We start from the raw sequence: 14,830 nt of genomic DNA, 5'->3' as shown, positions 1-14,830 counted from the left end.
AAGAGTGACTGACATTTCTTTTTTGAATGGGGAATGCCAATGACCACATCAAGAGAATTGGCCAAAAAGAAATTATTGAGTGAGCACTCAATGACTCACATAACTGAGTGCTGACTCACAATGACGTTTTACTGTAACAACATACCAATCTCCCAGCAACCAGTATTTTTGGATTTTGCTGCTTGTGGGTCTTCCTTCCCCTTGGCTCCCATATGATGTGCTTTCCCATCTCTTCTATGCTCACCTTTATTGGAATGAATTATTTTTCACTGGGCATTTAATTTCAACTTGGAAATGGATACAGTCCCCCAGAGTGTGGTCAAAAATGTCTTTTCTTATTTGGTGAGTGGGGTAGGGGAGCAGGCATGGTTGCCAGGGGAATGAAGGGAGAGACAGTAACATCAGCTTATTTAAGCAGATATTAAACCAATTACAAAAATGTCAGCAGCGGGACACTTCAGGGAACATTATTCACTGAGGGTCTTGCACATACATTCATATCAAGACATTCCATGGATAATTCATATATAAAAAATAAATAAAACACATTCTTATTTTTCTGTAATGCAGTCATTAATAAATGCTTTTGACCAGGGAAACTAAACTGTATTGTACAGACTTGTGGAAATTTACTGAAGAAGCGAGTACTTTCTCACTATCTAATTATTGTAGCACAACTAATATTCTAGATAAATTTTAAATCCATATGAATCTGTACTTGATAGATTAGGGAACTGAGGCTGACAAGTTCCCTGAGGAAGACGGCGTATTTCTTTGGGTGCTGAAGAACGTGCGGGAAGAAAATTTGGGACATTGTCTAAAGCTGTAAAAGAATCATTGAATGGTGGTAAATTATCACAGGAAGCTTGTAAATTGTTTAAAAAAGGAGAATAAATAGAATGTTTTGAGAAAGTAATAGAGTTCAGAGGGGGAGATGCAGTAGGTGTACATTATATTTACTTCTAGAAAAGATAAAGTGCTGCACTAGAAATTAGCTGGGAAAATTAGGGTCTATGCATAATAGGGAAGGTGGTGGTGTAAATAGAGGGATGGCTAAAAGTCAGAAAGGCTTTCAGTAAATCGATGTTTCTCAGACTGGAAGATGATGACTAATAGGGCCCTCCGGAAAGCGAAGACTGATTCAAGAAGGCATTAGATGAATTTCTGCAAAACAGGGCCATCATGCCATTTGAAGGGTATTAGTAAATCATTCCTTGATAATAAATAGTCTTCAGCTTCCTGGGACTTGCCTGATTGTTTCTGAAGGGTTGGAGAGAAATTTTTGCAGAAGGCTGCTGAATTGGCTCCTTGTCTCTGCCTTTTTACCTGTCCCTAGAGGTGAGGAAGGGATGTAACCAGCCACTAGATTGGTTAGTATGTATATGCTTGATGCCCCTTTGTGTCCTGATGCATAAATATATAGAGCTCCTGAGAAGGGTCAAAATTCAATACCAGCAAGGAGGGTCAAATGGCCTCTTCCTGTGCTAAAGTTTCTATGTCTGTGTTTTGATACATTGACCCAGACATCCATTAACACATTAGCCTAACATAAATAGCGCGCAAGGAATGGCTGTGAGAAGTTTCTGTACAGCAATACCTTAAAAAGAAAGCACCAGCATGGATTAAGAAGGCAAAGATCGCACTTGACAATTCTCTTTCACTCTACTTGAAAATAGTATAAATAGGGTAGATACTGGAACTGATTTGTTTTTGAATTTTTGGGAAGACTTCATATAAGGTTTCATATAAAGGCCTTCTAATGAAACTAATAAATTAATGAAATTTTTTTATTTTTTTTATTTCCAAAATATACTTTATTCATAAAAATCTGTAAAAATTACATTGCCAAACAGTTTCCAAACAGCACCAAAAAATACAAACATTGCAAGGGAGATCAGTTTCCTTCAAGACTGTCATGAGTTTCTTCCCAACCCTTCCGTTTCACAATTGTCATGTCAATTACAGTTTTACATTTACAGCAATTGAGAATATTAACGATACAGTTCGAGGGGTTTCCCATGGATCCAGCCCCTCAGTCCAGCTTGGTGGGGGAACCTTACACTGTGGTCTTTCCCCATTGAGCCTTTGCTGCGGCTGCCCCAAGCTTTAGTGCGTCCCTCAGCACGTAGTCCTGGACCTTGGAATGTGCCAGTCTGCAACATTCGGTGGTGGACAACTCTTTGCGCTGGAAGACCAGCAAGTTTCGGGCAGACCAAAGGGCGTCTTTCACCGAATTGATAGTCCTCCAGCAGCAGTTGATGTTTGTCTCGGTGTGCGTCCCTGGGAACAGCCCGTAGAGCACAGACTCCTGTGTTACAGAGCTGCTTGGGATGAACCTTGACAAAAACCACTGCATCTCTTTCCACACCTGCTTTGCAAAGGCACATTCCAGGAGGAGGTGGGCGACCGTCTCTTCCCCACCACAGCCAACGCGGGGGCACTGTGCGGAGGGGGCGAGACTTCGGGTGTGCATGAAGGATCTGACGGGGAGGGCCCTTCTCACCACCAGCCAAGCTACGTCTTGGTGCTTGTTTGAAAGTTCTGGTGATGAGGCATTCCGCCAAATGACTTTGACGGTCTGCTCGGGGAACCATCCGACAGGATCCACCGTTTCCTTTTCCCGTAGGGCCTTGAGGACATTCCGTGCAGACCACTGCCTGATGGACCGGTGGTCAAAGGTGTTTTCCAGCAGAAACTGCTCCACGAAGGATAGGTGGTACGGCACGTCCCAACTGCATGGAGCGTTCCGCGGCAATGTGACCAGGCCCATCCTTCGCAACACCGGGGACAGATAGAACCTCAGCACGTAGTGACACTTGGAGTTTGCGTACTGGGGATCTACACACAGCTTGATGCAGCCGCACACGAAGGTGGTCATCAGGATGAGGGACACGTTGGGTACATTTTTCCCGCCCTTGTCCAGAGATTTGAACATCGTGTCCCTCCGGACCCGGTCCATTTTAGATCCCCAGACGAAGCGGAAAATGGCTCGGGTGACTGCCACGGCGCAGGAGTGGGGTATGGGCCAGACCTGCGCCACGTAGAGCAACAACGTGAGCGCCTCGCACCTGATGACCAGGTTCTTACCCATAATGGAGAGAGATCGCTGCCCCCACATGCCCAACTTTTGTCGTACCTTGGCTACTCGCTCCTCCCATGTTTTGGTGCCCGCCCCGGCCCTTCCGAACCATATCCCCACCACCTTCAGGTAATCTGACCTGACGGTGAAGGGGACAAAGGATCGGTCAGCCCAGTTGCCAAAGAACATGGCCTCGCTCTTGCCGTGGTTAACTTTGGCTCCCGAGGCCAGTTCGAACTGGTCGCAGATGCTCATCAGTCTGCGCACGGACAGCGGATCCGAGCAGAAAACGGCGACGTCATCCATGTACAGGGAGGTTTTGACCTGAGTGCCTCCGCTGCCTGGGATTGTCACCCCTCTTATGCTCGCATCCTTCCTAATAGACTCAGCAAAGGGTTCAATACAGCAAACAAACAAGACCGGGGACAGAGGACAGCCCTGTCTGACTCCAGATTTGATCGGGAAACTTTCCGATTCCCACCCGTTGATTGAGACTGCGCTACTGATGTTTGTGTAGAGCAGTTGGATCCAATTGCAGATTCCCTCCCCAAACCCCATTTTGGAAAGCACGTCCATCATGTAGGTGTGCGATATCCTGTCAAAAGCCTTCTCCTGGTCCAGGCTGATGAGGCAGGTGTCCACCCTCCTGTCCCGTACGTAGGCGATCGTATCCCTGAGTAGCGCGAGACTATCAGAGATCTTCCTGCTGGGTACAGTACAGGTCTGATCGGGGTGAATCACCAACTCCAGAGCAGACTTGACTCGACTGGCTATGACTTTGGACAGAATCTTGGAATCAACATTAAGCAGTGAGATGGGCCGCCAATTTCTGATTTCTGCCCTCTCCCCCTTCTGCTTGTAAATGAGGGTGATGATGCCTTTTCTCATGGATTCTGACATGCTGCCGGCCAGGAGTATACTCTCGTATACTTCCAGCAGGTCCGGGCCGACCCAGTCCCACAGGGCCGAGTACAACTCGACCGGTAAGCCGTCGCTCCCGGGAGTTTTACTCGTCTCGAAAGACTCGACGGCCTTTGTCAGCTCGTCCAGAGTTAGCGGCTTGTCCAGTCCCTCCCTCCTGCTGTCATCTAAGACCTCTGTGATAGATGACAGGAAGGACTGGGAGGCTCTGCTGTCTGTGGGCTTCGCGTCATACAGCCCAGCATAAAAGGATTTGCTGATCCTTAGTATGTCGGACTGCGAAGACGTTACCGAGCCATCTTCTTCCTTCAGGCTGCTGATAACAGAGCTCTCTCTGTGTACCTTTTGGAAGAAGTAACGCGAGCACGTCTCATCCTGCTCGACGGAGCGGACTCTGGACCGGAAGATGATCTTGGAGGCCTCCTTGGCAAAGAGCGAGGCCTGCTGGCTCTTCACCTCTTGGAGGTCCTCCTTGACCTCGACCCCCATTGACTGCTACCGGTGTAGATTTTGCATAATTTTCTGGAGTCGGGACAGTTCCCTCTGTCTCTCTCTCGCCTTCTGAACACCTTTGTGGATGAAGAACCTCTTGATGTTCTCCTTAATTGCTTCCCACCAGTGAACTGGAGACTCAAAGACGGGTTTCACGGTCCTCCAACCTTTGTAATCCCTTTTGAGTTCCTCAATGTTCTCTGGGGTCAGCAGTGTCGCATTGAGCTTCCACGTCCCTCTGCCAACCCGCTGGTCGTCCTGTAAGTGACAGTCGGCCAGTAAGAGGCAGTGGTCGGAGAAGAACACCGTCTTGACGTCGGTGGATCCGACCGTGACAGCACGGGACACAAACAGGAAGTCAATCCTGGAACGGGCAGACCCGTCCGATCTTGACCATGTGTATCTGCGCTGCGCTCCGTCTGCAGGTTTGCTGAAGACGTCGTGCAGTTTGGCATCTTTAACTGTTTCTATTAGGAATCTGGACGTAGCGTCCAGTTTGCTGTCGTCACTGCCGGATCGTCCAGCCGCATCGATGATGCAGTTGAAGTCACCGCCTAGGATGACCGGCCTGGACGTCGCCAGCAGCAGTGGGAGCTGCTGGAAGACGGTCAGCCGCTCGCTGCGTTGTACCGGGGCGTACACGTTGATCAACCGGAGCGGAGCGTTGTTGTACATCACGTCTGCTACGAGGAGGCGGCCGCCCACCACCTCCTTAACTTCGGAGATGGTGAAGTTACCTCCCCGCAGCAGAATACCCAGGCCGGAGGAACGGCAGTCATTACCCCCCGACCAGATCGATGGCCCGTGGGACCACCATCGCGACCACTGCCTGTAGGTGCTGAGGTGTGGTATTCCACACTCCTGCAGAAACAGTAGGTCAGCTTTGACCTTGGCAAGGTAATCCAAGGTTGAAACACATCGCGTAGTAGATTTAATGCTACGCACATTAATGGAAGCAATTCTTACACCCATTTTTTACTAAAAATTAGTTGTTGCTTCCCATACCATTTGTCCTCGCTAGTCCCAGTCCTTCCCCTTCGGGATGTTCCTGCATACCCATCGTATGCGCAAGCAGTTTCACGTTGGTTGGGCTCAGAAACCCCTCCTGATTTTTCATGCAGGGTTTGTGCCGCTCGGGTGACATCGGGGGGGTCTTGTAGGCAGAGAGGATTGGGTTGTCCTCAGCTGCTTCCATCTGTTCGTCCTCGAAAACATCACAGCTCCCGGTCTCCCGGAGCTCAGGTGCGTCAGACGTGTCTTTGCTCCCGGTGTCGCAGAGCTGAGATGCGTTGGCCACTTCGTTACGTGTGGGGCATTGGGGTTGGGGCACGCTGGGCCCATCACAGCTTCCAGTGCCCGGGGGCTGGGATGCTTTATCATCCATCTCGGAGTTCTGCCGCCTCTTTTGAAGGGGCTGTCGTTCCAGCATTTCCCCGTCCAGTGAAGAGGAGTTGTTGCAGTCTGATTCAGAAGAGAGCCTCCTCTTGCCACTGGTTTGGGTGGTGGCTTTGGGATGTTTTTTCTTTGTGGTTTTCCTCTGGACCACTTGCCACTGACCTGATTGTCCCTCTGCTGCCTCCTCCTCCATTGATTCTGTCTGTGGAGGAGGGGTTTCCGGGCGCTGGGTAGGTGCTGGGTCGTTGGTTTCAGCTGCCTCCCCTTCCTTCTCAGGTTGAAGTTCCTCACTGCGGAGAAGGTTGCTGGTCTCCTTTCGGACAGCGGACGCCTTCGTCGAACCTTCTCCCGGCCTATCCTTGGACCTTGCCGCCTGAGCATAGCTGAGGCAACGTTTGGGACAAGTCTTGTAGAGATGGCCTGCCGCACCGCACAAGTTGCAACACTTAGTCTGTTTACAGTCCTTGGTCTGATGGCCTTCCTCCTTGCAGTTCTTGCAAACAACCGTGCTGCAGTTGGCTGCCATGTGACCAGATTTGCCACAGGTGCGGCAAACTCTGGGCTGCCCAGCGTCGACCAAAAAGCCTCGACTTCCCCCGATAGCGAAGCTGGAGGGAGGGTGGATGATGGCTCCACTGGGATCTACCTTCAAGGTCACCTTGACCTGCCGCTTGCTGGTCCAGATCCCAAAGGGGTCCTTGACATCAGTGCTGCTGCCGGCCACCTCGACGTACCTGGCGAGAAAGGTGAGTACATCCACCACCGGAACATGGGGGTTGTAGAGGTGAATCGTCACCACCCGGTCCCGTTGTGACGGAAGCGTGAAGAGCGGCTCCGCTGTGAGGATCGACAGTGGCGCCCGGTCCCCTTTCTCCTTGAACGCCTTCAGGAACTTGATGCATCCCGCCACGTTCCGGAACGTCACGTCGAAGTATCCACTGCTGGGGAAATCCTGCAGGCTGAAGACGTCCGTCGCTTGAAATCCGCAGCAATCGAAGAGAATTTTCTTGATGAAGAAGGTGCGATCGACCGGTGCATCTCCTTCCTTGTCCTTCACGACCACCCGAACGGTGTTGCGCACTCCCTGGCCCGAAGCTCGAAAATTGGTTATAGCCATTTTACTCAAAGCTTCCCCAGGATCAAAAGGCAATGATCATGGTCTCTTCTCAATCAAATAAGCACTGATAAGAACAGATACTACACTTGATCTTAGCCAAAAGGCCGAGAAGCGATCTAATAAATTAATGAAATGTAGGAATCCAGGTGACTGGATAAGAAAGAAAGACTTGCACTTACGTAGTACCTTTCATGATTGTAGGACATCCCAAAGCACTTTACAGTCAATAAAGTACATTTGAAGTATAGTCATTATTGTAATGTAGACACTTCGTTCACTGCTAGGTACTGCAGACAGCCCTGTCCTAATGACTAGATAATCTGTTTCAATGATGTCGGTTGAGGGAGTGAGGCAAGAACGAAGTGCTGCCACAGAATCTTTTAAGTCCACCTGAGAAGGCAGATGGGCTTCAGTTTAATGTCCGTTCCAAAAAACGACCCCTCTGACAGTGCAGCACATCCTCAGTACTACACAGAAGTGGCTGCCTAAATTTTGTGCTCAAGTCTCTGCAGCAGAAGTTGAATCCACAACCTACTGGCTCAGCTGCAAGACCGCTGCCTTCAGGCATAGCTGACACCTACCTAGATTTATAATGAGGATAAAACTTAGGAAATGGAGAGTACCCATGAAAGGGTAAGGGCTGGGTACAGCACTGTAGGAATCAGTGTTTGGAACATTCTTGTTTCTGATCTGCATAAATCACCTAGATGCAGAACTAATTGCAAACTTATTAAAATTGCAGACAAAATAGGGGGAGCTGTAGGGGCAGAGGATGCAGTTAATGATTTGCAGATGTATTGAGATCAATTATGTAATTGGGGAGGAGAATAGGAAAATGAAACTTAATAGTGCATAATGGGTGAAAAGTAAGCTGGATAGGTATATGATGAAGGGAATAGAAACAGTAGGCAATTGAGAAGAAAGTCTGGGAGTAGCTGTAGATTTGTTATTGCCAATGCTGCGATAGTTTGGAGAAGTAATTTGAAAGGACATACAAAATGTTGGAATATATAGCTGAAACTGAGGAGTCCAAATCGACAAGATGTTGTGCTGAGTCTTTTTAACTGTGTGCAGTTCTGGTCACCGTGCTTTGAAAGTAACACGCATGTAATGTATTCGATAGCGTGCAGAGAAGAGCAATGCAAATGATTCCAAGTATAAAGTGAACTCACAGTGAGGAAAAGATTAAATATCCTTCAGTTGCACAGTCTGAAAGAATATTAAGGGGGAGTGGTTGAGGTATAGACACTATTAAGTGGTATAGATATTAAAGACATTTCTTTAGTCAAACAGCAATAAATATAAAATCTGTCAGGTGGGGTGATGAAGTTAAAGATAATAGGATAGTTGACCATTTGGATGCGAGGCTGAGTGAGTTACGGTTGTAGAAAGATGAGCATCAATGTGCTGAATATCCTTTTCTCATATTTGGCTTTTCCTTATGTTGTAAACAATTGGAATTTGCAAAATAGTTTACTGATTTTTGTCCTGGGGTGGGCAGGGAGTTTGAAAAATGCTGCTTCTTCATGATGAACTGTAGCAATTCTTATTTTGCAGATTTGTAGCATTGCTTCATAATTGAGAGCTTGACTGTTGTATTTAATTCTTCACAGCAGCCATCCCCCAAATGTAGCTGGGAGTTTCTGCAACATTTATATAGCTGAATATTTTGTTTTGTTTCCCTTATTGCTCTACACTGTCTGCTGCTGTTAGAAGCTGCACATTTGTTAGATAAGATGCAGTGTGTTATACCTGAAGAGAGCTCTATCTGTATTTACTGGTAGTGAGATATAAAATGCTTCAGTAGTTCTTCACCCAGAGAGTGGTGAGCCTGTGGAATTCGCTACCACAGAAAGCAGTTGAGGCCAAAACATTGTATGTTTTCAAGAAGGAATTTGATATAGCTCTTGGGGTGAAAGGGATCAAAGGATATGGGGGGAAAGCGGGAACAGGTTACTGAGTTGGATGATCAGCCATGATCATAATGAATGGTGGAGCAGGCTCGAAGGGATGAATGGCCTACTCCTGCTCCTATTTTCTATGTTTCTATTTTTCTGTTATGGGGGACTTTTAGCTAAAATGCTTCAATTTCAAATCAAATTAAAAATTTAAGTGTGTTGTCAACTTTTTGACAATAAAAGCCATTGATCGTTTTCTCACAGGCTCAATGTTGATTAGCTGTTAGTAATGGTGGGACTTTTATAGTCAAGGGAGCCCTATATACAAAGGCCAAGAAAGGAATCTTGAGACTTTTTGTTAAGTAATGCTTAGGTTGATGCTTTATTTTGATAATCGGAGCAAAATAGCTGAGTCATTAAGACTCTAATGGTAAATTAAGTATTCTAGTTATGAAAGTCTTGCCTAATAATAAATCATAACATGCTCCACAACATGCTTACCTATCTACCTTTCATTCATTCATCTATCTATATACTAGTTAGTCTCTTATGACATTGGACATGGGGAGATAACATTAAGTGTACTCATAAAGGAGAAGCTGGATTAGAGGGTAGGGATAATTGGACCAGGCACTTATAAGTAATTCAGTCCTATTTTAAAGCCATACATTCTATCACAGTTTGGGGGGGAAGGAGCTGGTGTGCTGGGGTAGGGAAGTTCTGATGGTTTCCTCTGACTTAAGGAGGAGTTTGGGGGGGTGGGGGACGGTTCCCGACATCTGAGAGTTTGCAGAAATACTTCTCCAGCAATAGAAAATAGCCTCGAATTGACTATGATATAATTATACATTAATTAGACTTGATAGCCTTAAAGTGACATAATTAACCACTTTAGTAGTAGAATAGTACATTGCATAATGTTCTTGGTTTTTATAAAACAGTGTGCTCTTTAACTGACTGTGAGCCACACCACCAGAATTAGACCTCAACAGTTATTAAAGGTAAGTGCGGGTGTGGGAGGGATGCACTAAAGAAAGGAGGCAGAGGGAGAGACAGATTTACAGAAAAAATAAGATTCGGTGGTAGAAGTGTCAACATTCAAGATTAGTTTGAATATGTGGATCAAGGAAAAAGGGGTGAAGGTATATGGGAACAGAGTGGGCAAATGTGATTAGGACTATTGGCTTTTTAAAAATTCATTCATGGGATGTGGGCATCGCTGGCTAGGATAGCATTTATTACCCATCCCTAATTGCCCTTCAGAACATGGTAGTGAGCTGCCTTCTTGAACTGCTGCAGTCCTTGTGGGGTGTAGGCAGACCTACAGTGCTGTTAGAAAAAGAGTTCCAGGATTTTGACCCAGCGACAGTGAAGGAATGGCGATATAATTCCAAGTCAGGATGGTATGTGGCTTGGAGGGAAACTTGCAGATGGTGGTGTTCCCATGCATCTGCTGCCCTTGTCTTTCTAGGTGGTAGAGGTCGTGGGTTTGGAAGGTGCTGTCAAAGGAGCCTTGGTGCGTTGCTGCAATGCATCTCATCTTGTAGATGGTACACACTGCTGTCACTGGTGCGTCGGTGGTGGAGGGAGTGAATGTTTGTGGATGGGGTGCCAAGCAAGCGGGCTGCTTTGTCCTGGATGGTGTCGAGCTTCTTGAGTATCATTGGAGCTGCACCCATCCAGGCAAGTGGAGAGTATTCCATCACACTCCTGACTTGTGGGAGGGTAAAGGCCAAAATGGACTGCTGGGCTACATTGCCTGTTTCTGCTTTGTACCAGCTTTGTATTTCTTTTTCCCTATTTCGTGGTGCTAAGTGGTAGTGACTCAGCACACTGAGCTGGTCCTATAAAATGGTCTGTGATTTCTGAGAAGCTAATGGCTCTATCCTTTAAAACAATTATCAAAGTTCAAAATCCTGACTTCACCTATATCTAAAATCTTATAGCTAAAGTTACGTCATCCTCTCTGTTCATATAAACTGCTGCATAATTGAAGTCATGGGTTTGATGGATAATGCGAGGAACTGAGGTTCAGGCTACGAATGCATTGGCACAATAGTTGATTTGTAATACCAGCAGCACCTAGGCTATAAACAGTATTATTTTAGGATAATTATCTTCCCAGAATTATTTCATTTCAATAAGAAGGTTTAAAACACTGTGCAGTTAATAACTTTAGGTTGGGGATTTATCCTCATCTAAGACCTCTGGGTGAATTGCTGTGGTTTCAGTGTACCTATAATTGCAAATGCTTTTAAAACGAATGTGGTTATGATGTCTTTGCATATAACGACCAGAGCACTTCCTTCCCCCCACTCCATGTTAAATGCAGGTAAACCTGTGCAGGCTCTGTGTTTAGTTATGATAATGTCTTTCTTTGGTAACATCGCAACCTCTCAATTTTGAGAGGAGCAGGTGTAGTTTGTGTATTTTTAAATGGTGTACGTGTGCTGTGTTGTGCTTGGCTCCTGTTCACTGTCTGGTAGTGCCTGTGAGTTAATTTTCTTCCTGCTGCAGTTTTCCTCTTCACGTTCTATGTGCTGTGTTAGCAAGGTGCCTTGCCTGTCAGTAATTAAGACAGACAATGTTTAGAATTTCATATTAGGTGAAGTGAGGTTTGCTTTGGGAATGTAGGAATTGGAGAAATAATCATGTCAACGGTTTATTGTTGCTTTGGGAAGTACAGTTATCGTTGCATATAGGAACCAGATGGTATCCTGAAACACCCGTATGGCCTGTGGAAAAGCCAAACATATGGTATATGCTTCCAAGAGAAGAAAAGTGCTTACAGTTATGGGATTGTAATCCTTGCATCAAGTTTCAATGTCCTTTGGTTGGTGTCAGGATTTTGAGTTGTGTACACACTTTCAAATTGTGTGCTTATTTTTGGTTGGAATACATAAGGTATGATTGCAAAAGTGAGTTTTTTTTTGCTTTTTTCCCCCAATCCAAAAAGGCTTTAATTGTTAATTAATTGTTTTCTTACTATAACTAGCACTGACTATTGTATTTTGGAGCAGCTTGATTTAATTCAGGTTCACACAATTGCATCTGCACCTTTCTGGTTGTAGTGAGATTGTAACCTCTGTGTCAGTAGCTGTACAAGTACAGCATGAGAGGTTGTATTTAGAGATCATTGCTTTTGAGCTGGAGCAGTGGCATTGGCCTATTTAAGGAACTGCTGAGCTCATTCATCTGCTTTTCTCGGCCTGTTTCCTTTTATTTTTAGCCAAATCCATCAGGCCTGACAAGTGGGTAATTTGAGCCAGCGAAAGGGCTTTGCTTCAGGTCTGTTACAAAGTAGCGCTTCTCTTCCTTCCTGGGAAGGCACCGAACTTGGCCTGATCTACTCAAGATGGATCTGTTGAGTCATGTGAAATCATGTACACAAAAACATACTCAGGCAGTGTGAGGACCGTAGAAAATCTACTCAGCAGTAGCTAGACAGAAGAATGCAGCAGATTCATACTTGTATAAGGTAATGTCTAGTTTACAGCAGGGGTGGGGCCAAAGTAAAGATTTGACTTGAAAACAACACTTGGGGGAACAAGAGACGGGGTGGGGGGGGGGGGGGGGGTGGTAATCGAGAATAAGAGCCGAAAAAGGCATTTATTAAGTATTTTAAAAGTCATCTTTTAAAAAAAACCTTTTCAATGTGATCCTTTGTATCAAGCTGAATAACTGTAGTGAAGTTGACAAATACATATTCACATGAAGTGGTGGGGGAGCCACTTTCTAGTATGAGAGGCTAAACACATTCTGTTATGCTATATCGGTGTCTGCTTCACTTTGCCTCACCCAAACAAGACAATTGGAATAATTCTGGTGTTTGTCACCAAAGTTACATCTAGATTTAATCTATTTTATAAAATGCATGTTATTTATTTAGAGACTAGTACTAAGACATTTTCTGTGTAAAACAGATACAGCATTCAATAGTTTCACAAAAAAAATCTTCAGTGCTGTCAGGCCATTTAAGGTTTATAAAGGCCTCACCCACATTGGCTTAATTATTTGAAGTGCTGTGCTCCATTGTGCATAGTATGAATATGCACAATTAGGATGTTTCAAACATGATAAAGGTGTACATAACACTTATTTCAAGCACATTTAGTGCTCTAGAAGTGGGCTCGGTTGGCATGACATTTAGTTATTTTAAATGTTGGTTATTGCCTTGCTAAAGAGCCAGTGGGGCAGATAGTCTGAGCTCATGGGAGGGCAAGATGCTAAGAACTTAAAATGCAAGGGGATAAACAAGTGACAGGACAGGAATTGGAGCCTGCTAGTAATGAGAAGTATAAAGATCATGGGAATAAGGGCCAGTGTGAGACAGAAGCATGGGGGGGGGGGGGGGTGGGGGGTGGGGTGGGGGGGTGGTGGGGGGAGACAAGCAGTAAATAAAGTTTAAAAAAATACAATTTAGTTATGTAATATGCTCTTTTTCACATTTTTGTTTGTTGTAGTTGTAAAATGTCTGATAATAAATACATGAAGGGAATATGGTTGAAGAACGCATTGTATCTCCTCCCTTTTCCCTTCCTTAACAGTTGATTTTAAGTGTTAGACTTGGCTCAGTAATAACACTCTGTTCTCCTGAGCCAGAAGATTGTGGGTTCAAACTGCGCTCCAGAGAGTCGAGCATATAGTCTATGCTGACACTTCAGTGCAGTACTGAAGGATGCTTCACTGTTGGATATGCCATCTTGCAGGCGAGACATTAACTTGAGGCCCTATTTGCTCTCTCAGGTGGATGTAAAAGACCCTATGGCACTTTTGGTGGGCAGTTCTCCTGGTGTCCTGACTGATATTTTTTCCCTCAACCAACATAACTAGAAACCGATTATCTGATCATTTATATTAGGTATTGCAATTTGTGGGATATTGCAAATTGGATGTCACGTTTCTCTGCATTACGAAGTGACTTGAAAAGTACTTGGGAAATACTTTGTATGTTCTGAGGGTTGTGAAAGGGGCTATGTAAATGAAAATTCTTTCTAAACCCCTCAGTAATCGACTAAACCTGGAAGGACAATGGTAGTACCTGCAGTGTGCAAACATTCCAGAACAGTTCTAGTAGAAAAATAGCCTATTGATCTCAGGTTTATACACTTGTTATAAAATGTTTAATGAATTGAATATTGCAGTCCAAATTAACAATTTAAATTTTTTTTGTTCATAAAAGTTGGGGTTGAATTTCTGGGGTGGGAGCGTTCTGCATTTTCTGGGGGCTTTTTGCATCTCTTTCACTGAAGTTCCATGGATGTTCACTCCTGTTTAGTTTAACCAAGATGGAAGATGCTCTGAAGAAGGGTCACTGACCTGAAACGTTAACTCTGCTTCTCTGTCCACAGATGCTGCCAGACCTGCTGTGTATTTCCAGCATTTCTTGTTTTTACTTCAGATTTCCAGCATCTACAGTATTTTGCTTTCATTATTATTATGGAAGATCTTATTGTTGATATGTATTTTTGTCATGTTTTCTACCAGAGAAAAACACATTCAACAATGTGCTTTAGCTCTAACTGAGGATGGAAGAATTGACTGCACCAGTATGACATTTCCATTTACCACACCAGCCATCCTAGGATTCTTTTAGAATTAGATTACAACAGTCGCAGTTTTGGGCTGTGAAGTTGTGCTCATTTGGAAGTAGTTGAAGATTAATGTAGGAGCATTGCAGCTAGCAAAGAGGGGAGGCTTTTAAATCATTTGTCAGCTGGACTCAAATCAGAGATGAAAGATCAGTGAGGTGTCTCATGCCAAATACGACTGAATAATATGACACAAGAACACAAGAAATAAGAGCAGGAGTAGAGCATATGGCCCGTTGAGCCTGCTCTGCCGTTCAAAACAATGATGGCTGATTTTGGACCTCAACTCCACCTTCCTGCCCGCTCCCCATATCAATTGATTCCCTGAGAGACCGAA

General features: G+C 45.0%; 1 protein-coding gene and 1 pseudogene across 5 annotated transcripts in view; one reads left to right on the top strand and one right to left on the bottom strand.

Moving 5' to 3' along the window:
• The window catches only part of bach2b (BTB and CNC homology 1, basic leucine zipper transcription factor 2b), a 372,434-nt gene that overhangs the window by 100,721 nt on the left and 256,883 nt on the right, over positions 1–14,830 (top strand). The gene's annotated exons all lie outside the window — the stretch shown is intronic.
• On the bottom strand, positions 7,012–7,120 carry LOC137368100 (U2 spliceosomal RNA; annotated as a pseudogene).

Source organism: Heterodontus francisci, chromosome 3 (genome assembly GCF_036365525.1).
Source record: "Heterodontus francisci isolate sHetFra1 chromosome 3, sHetFra1.hap1, whole genome shotgun sequence".
Lineage (NCBI taxonomy): Eukaryota > Metazoa > Chordata > Chondrichthyes > Heterodontiformes > Heterodontidae > Heterodontus > Heterodontus francisci.
Note: the sequence above shows the minus strand (reverse complement) of the source record. Positions and strands in the feature narration are given on the sequence as shown.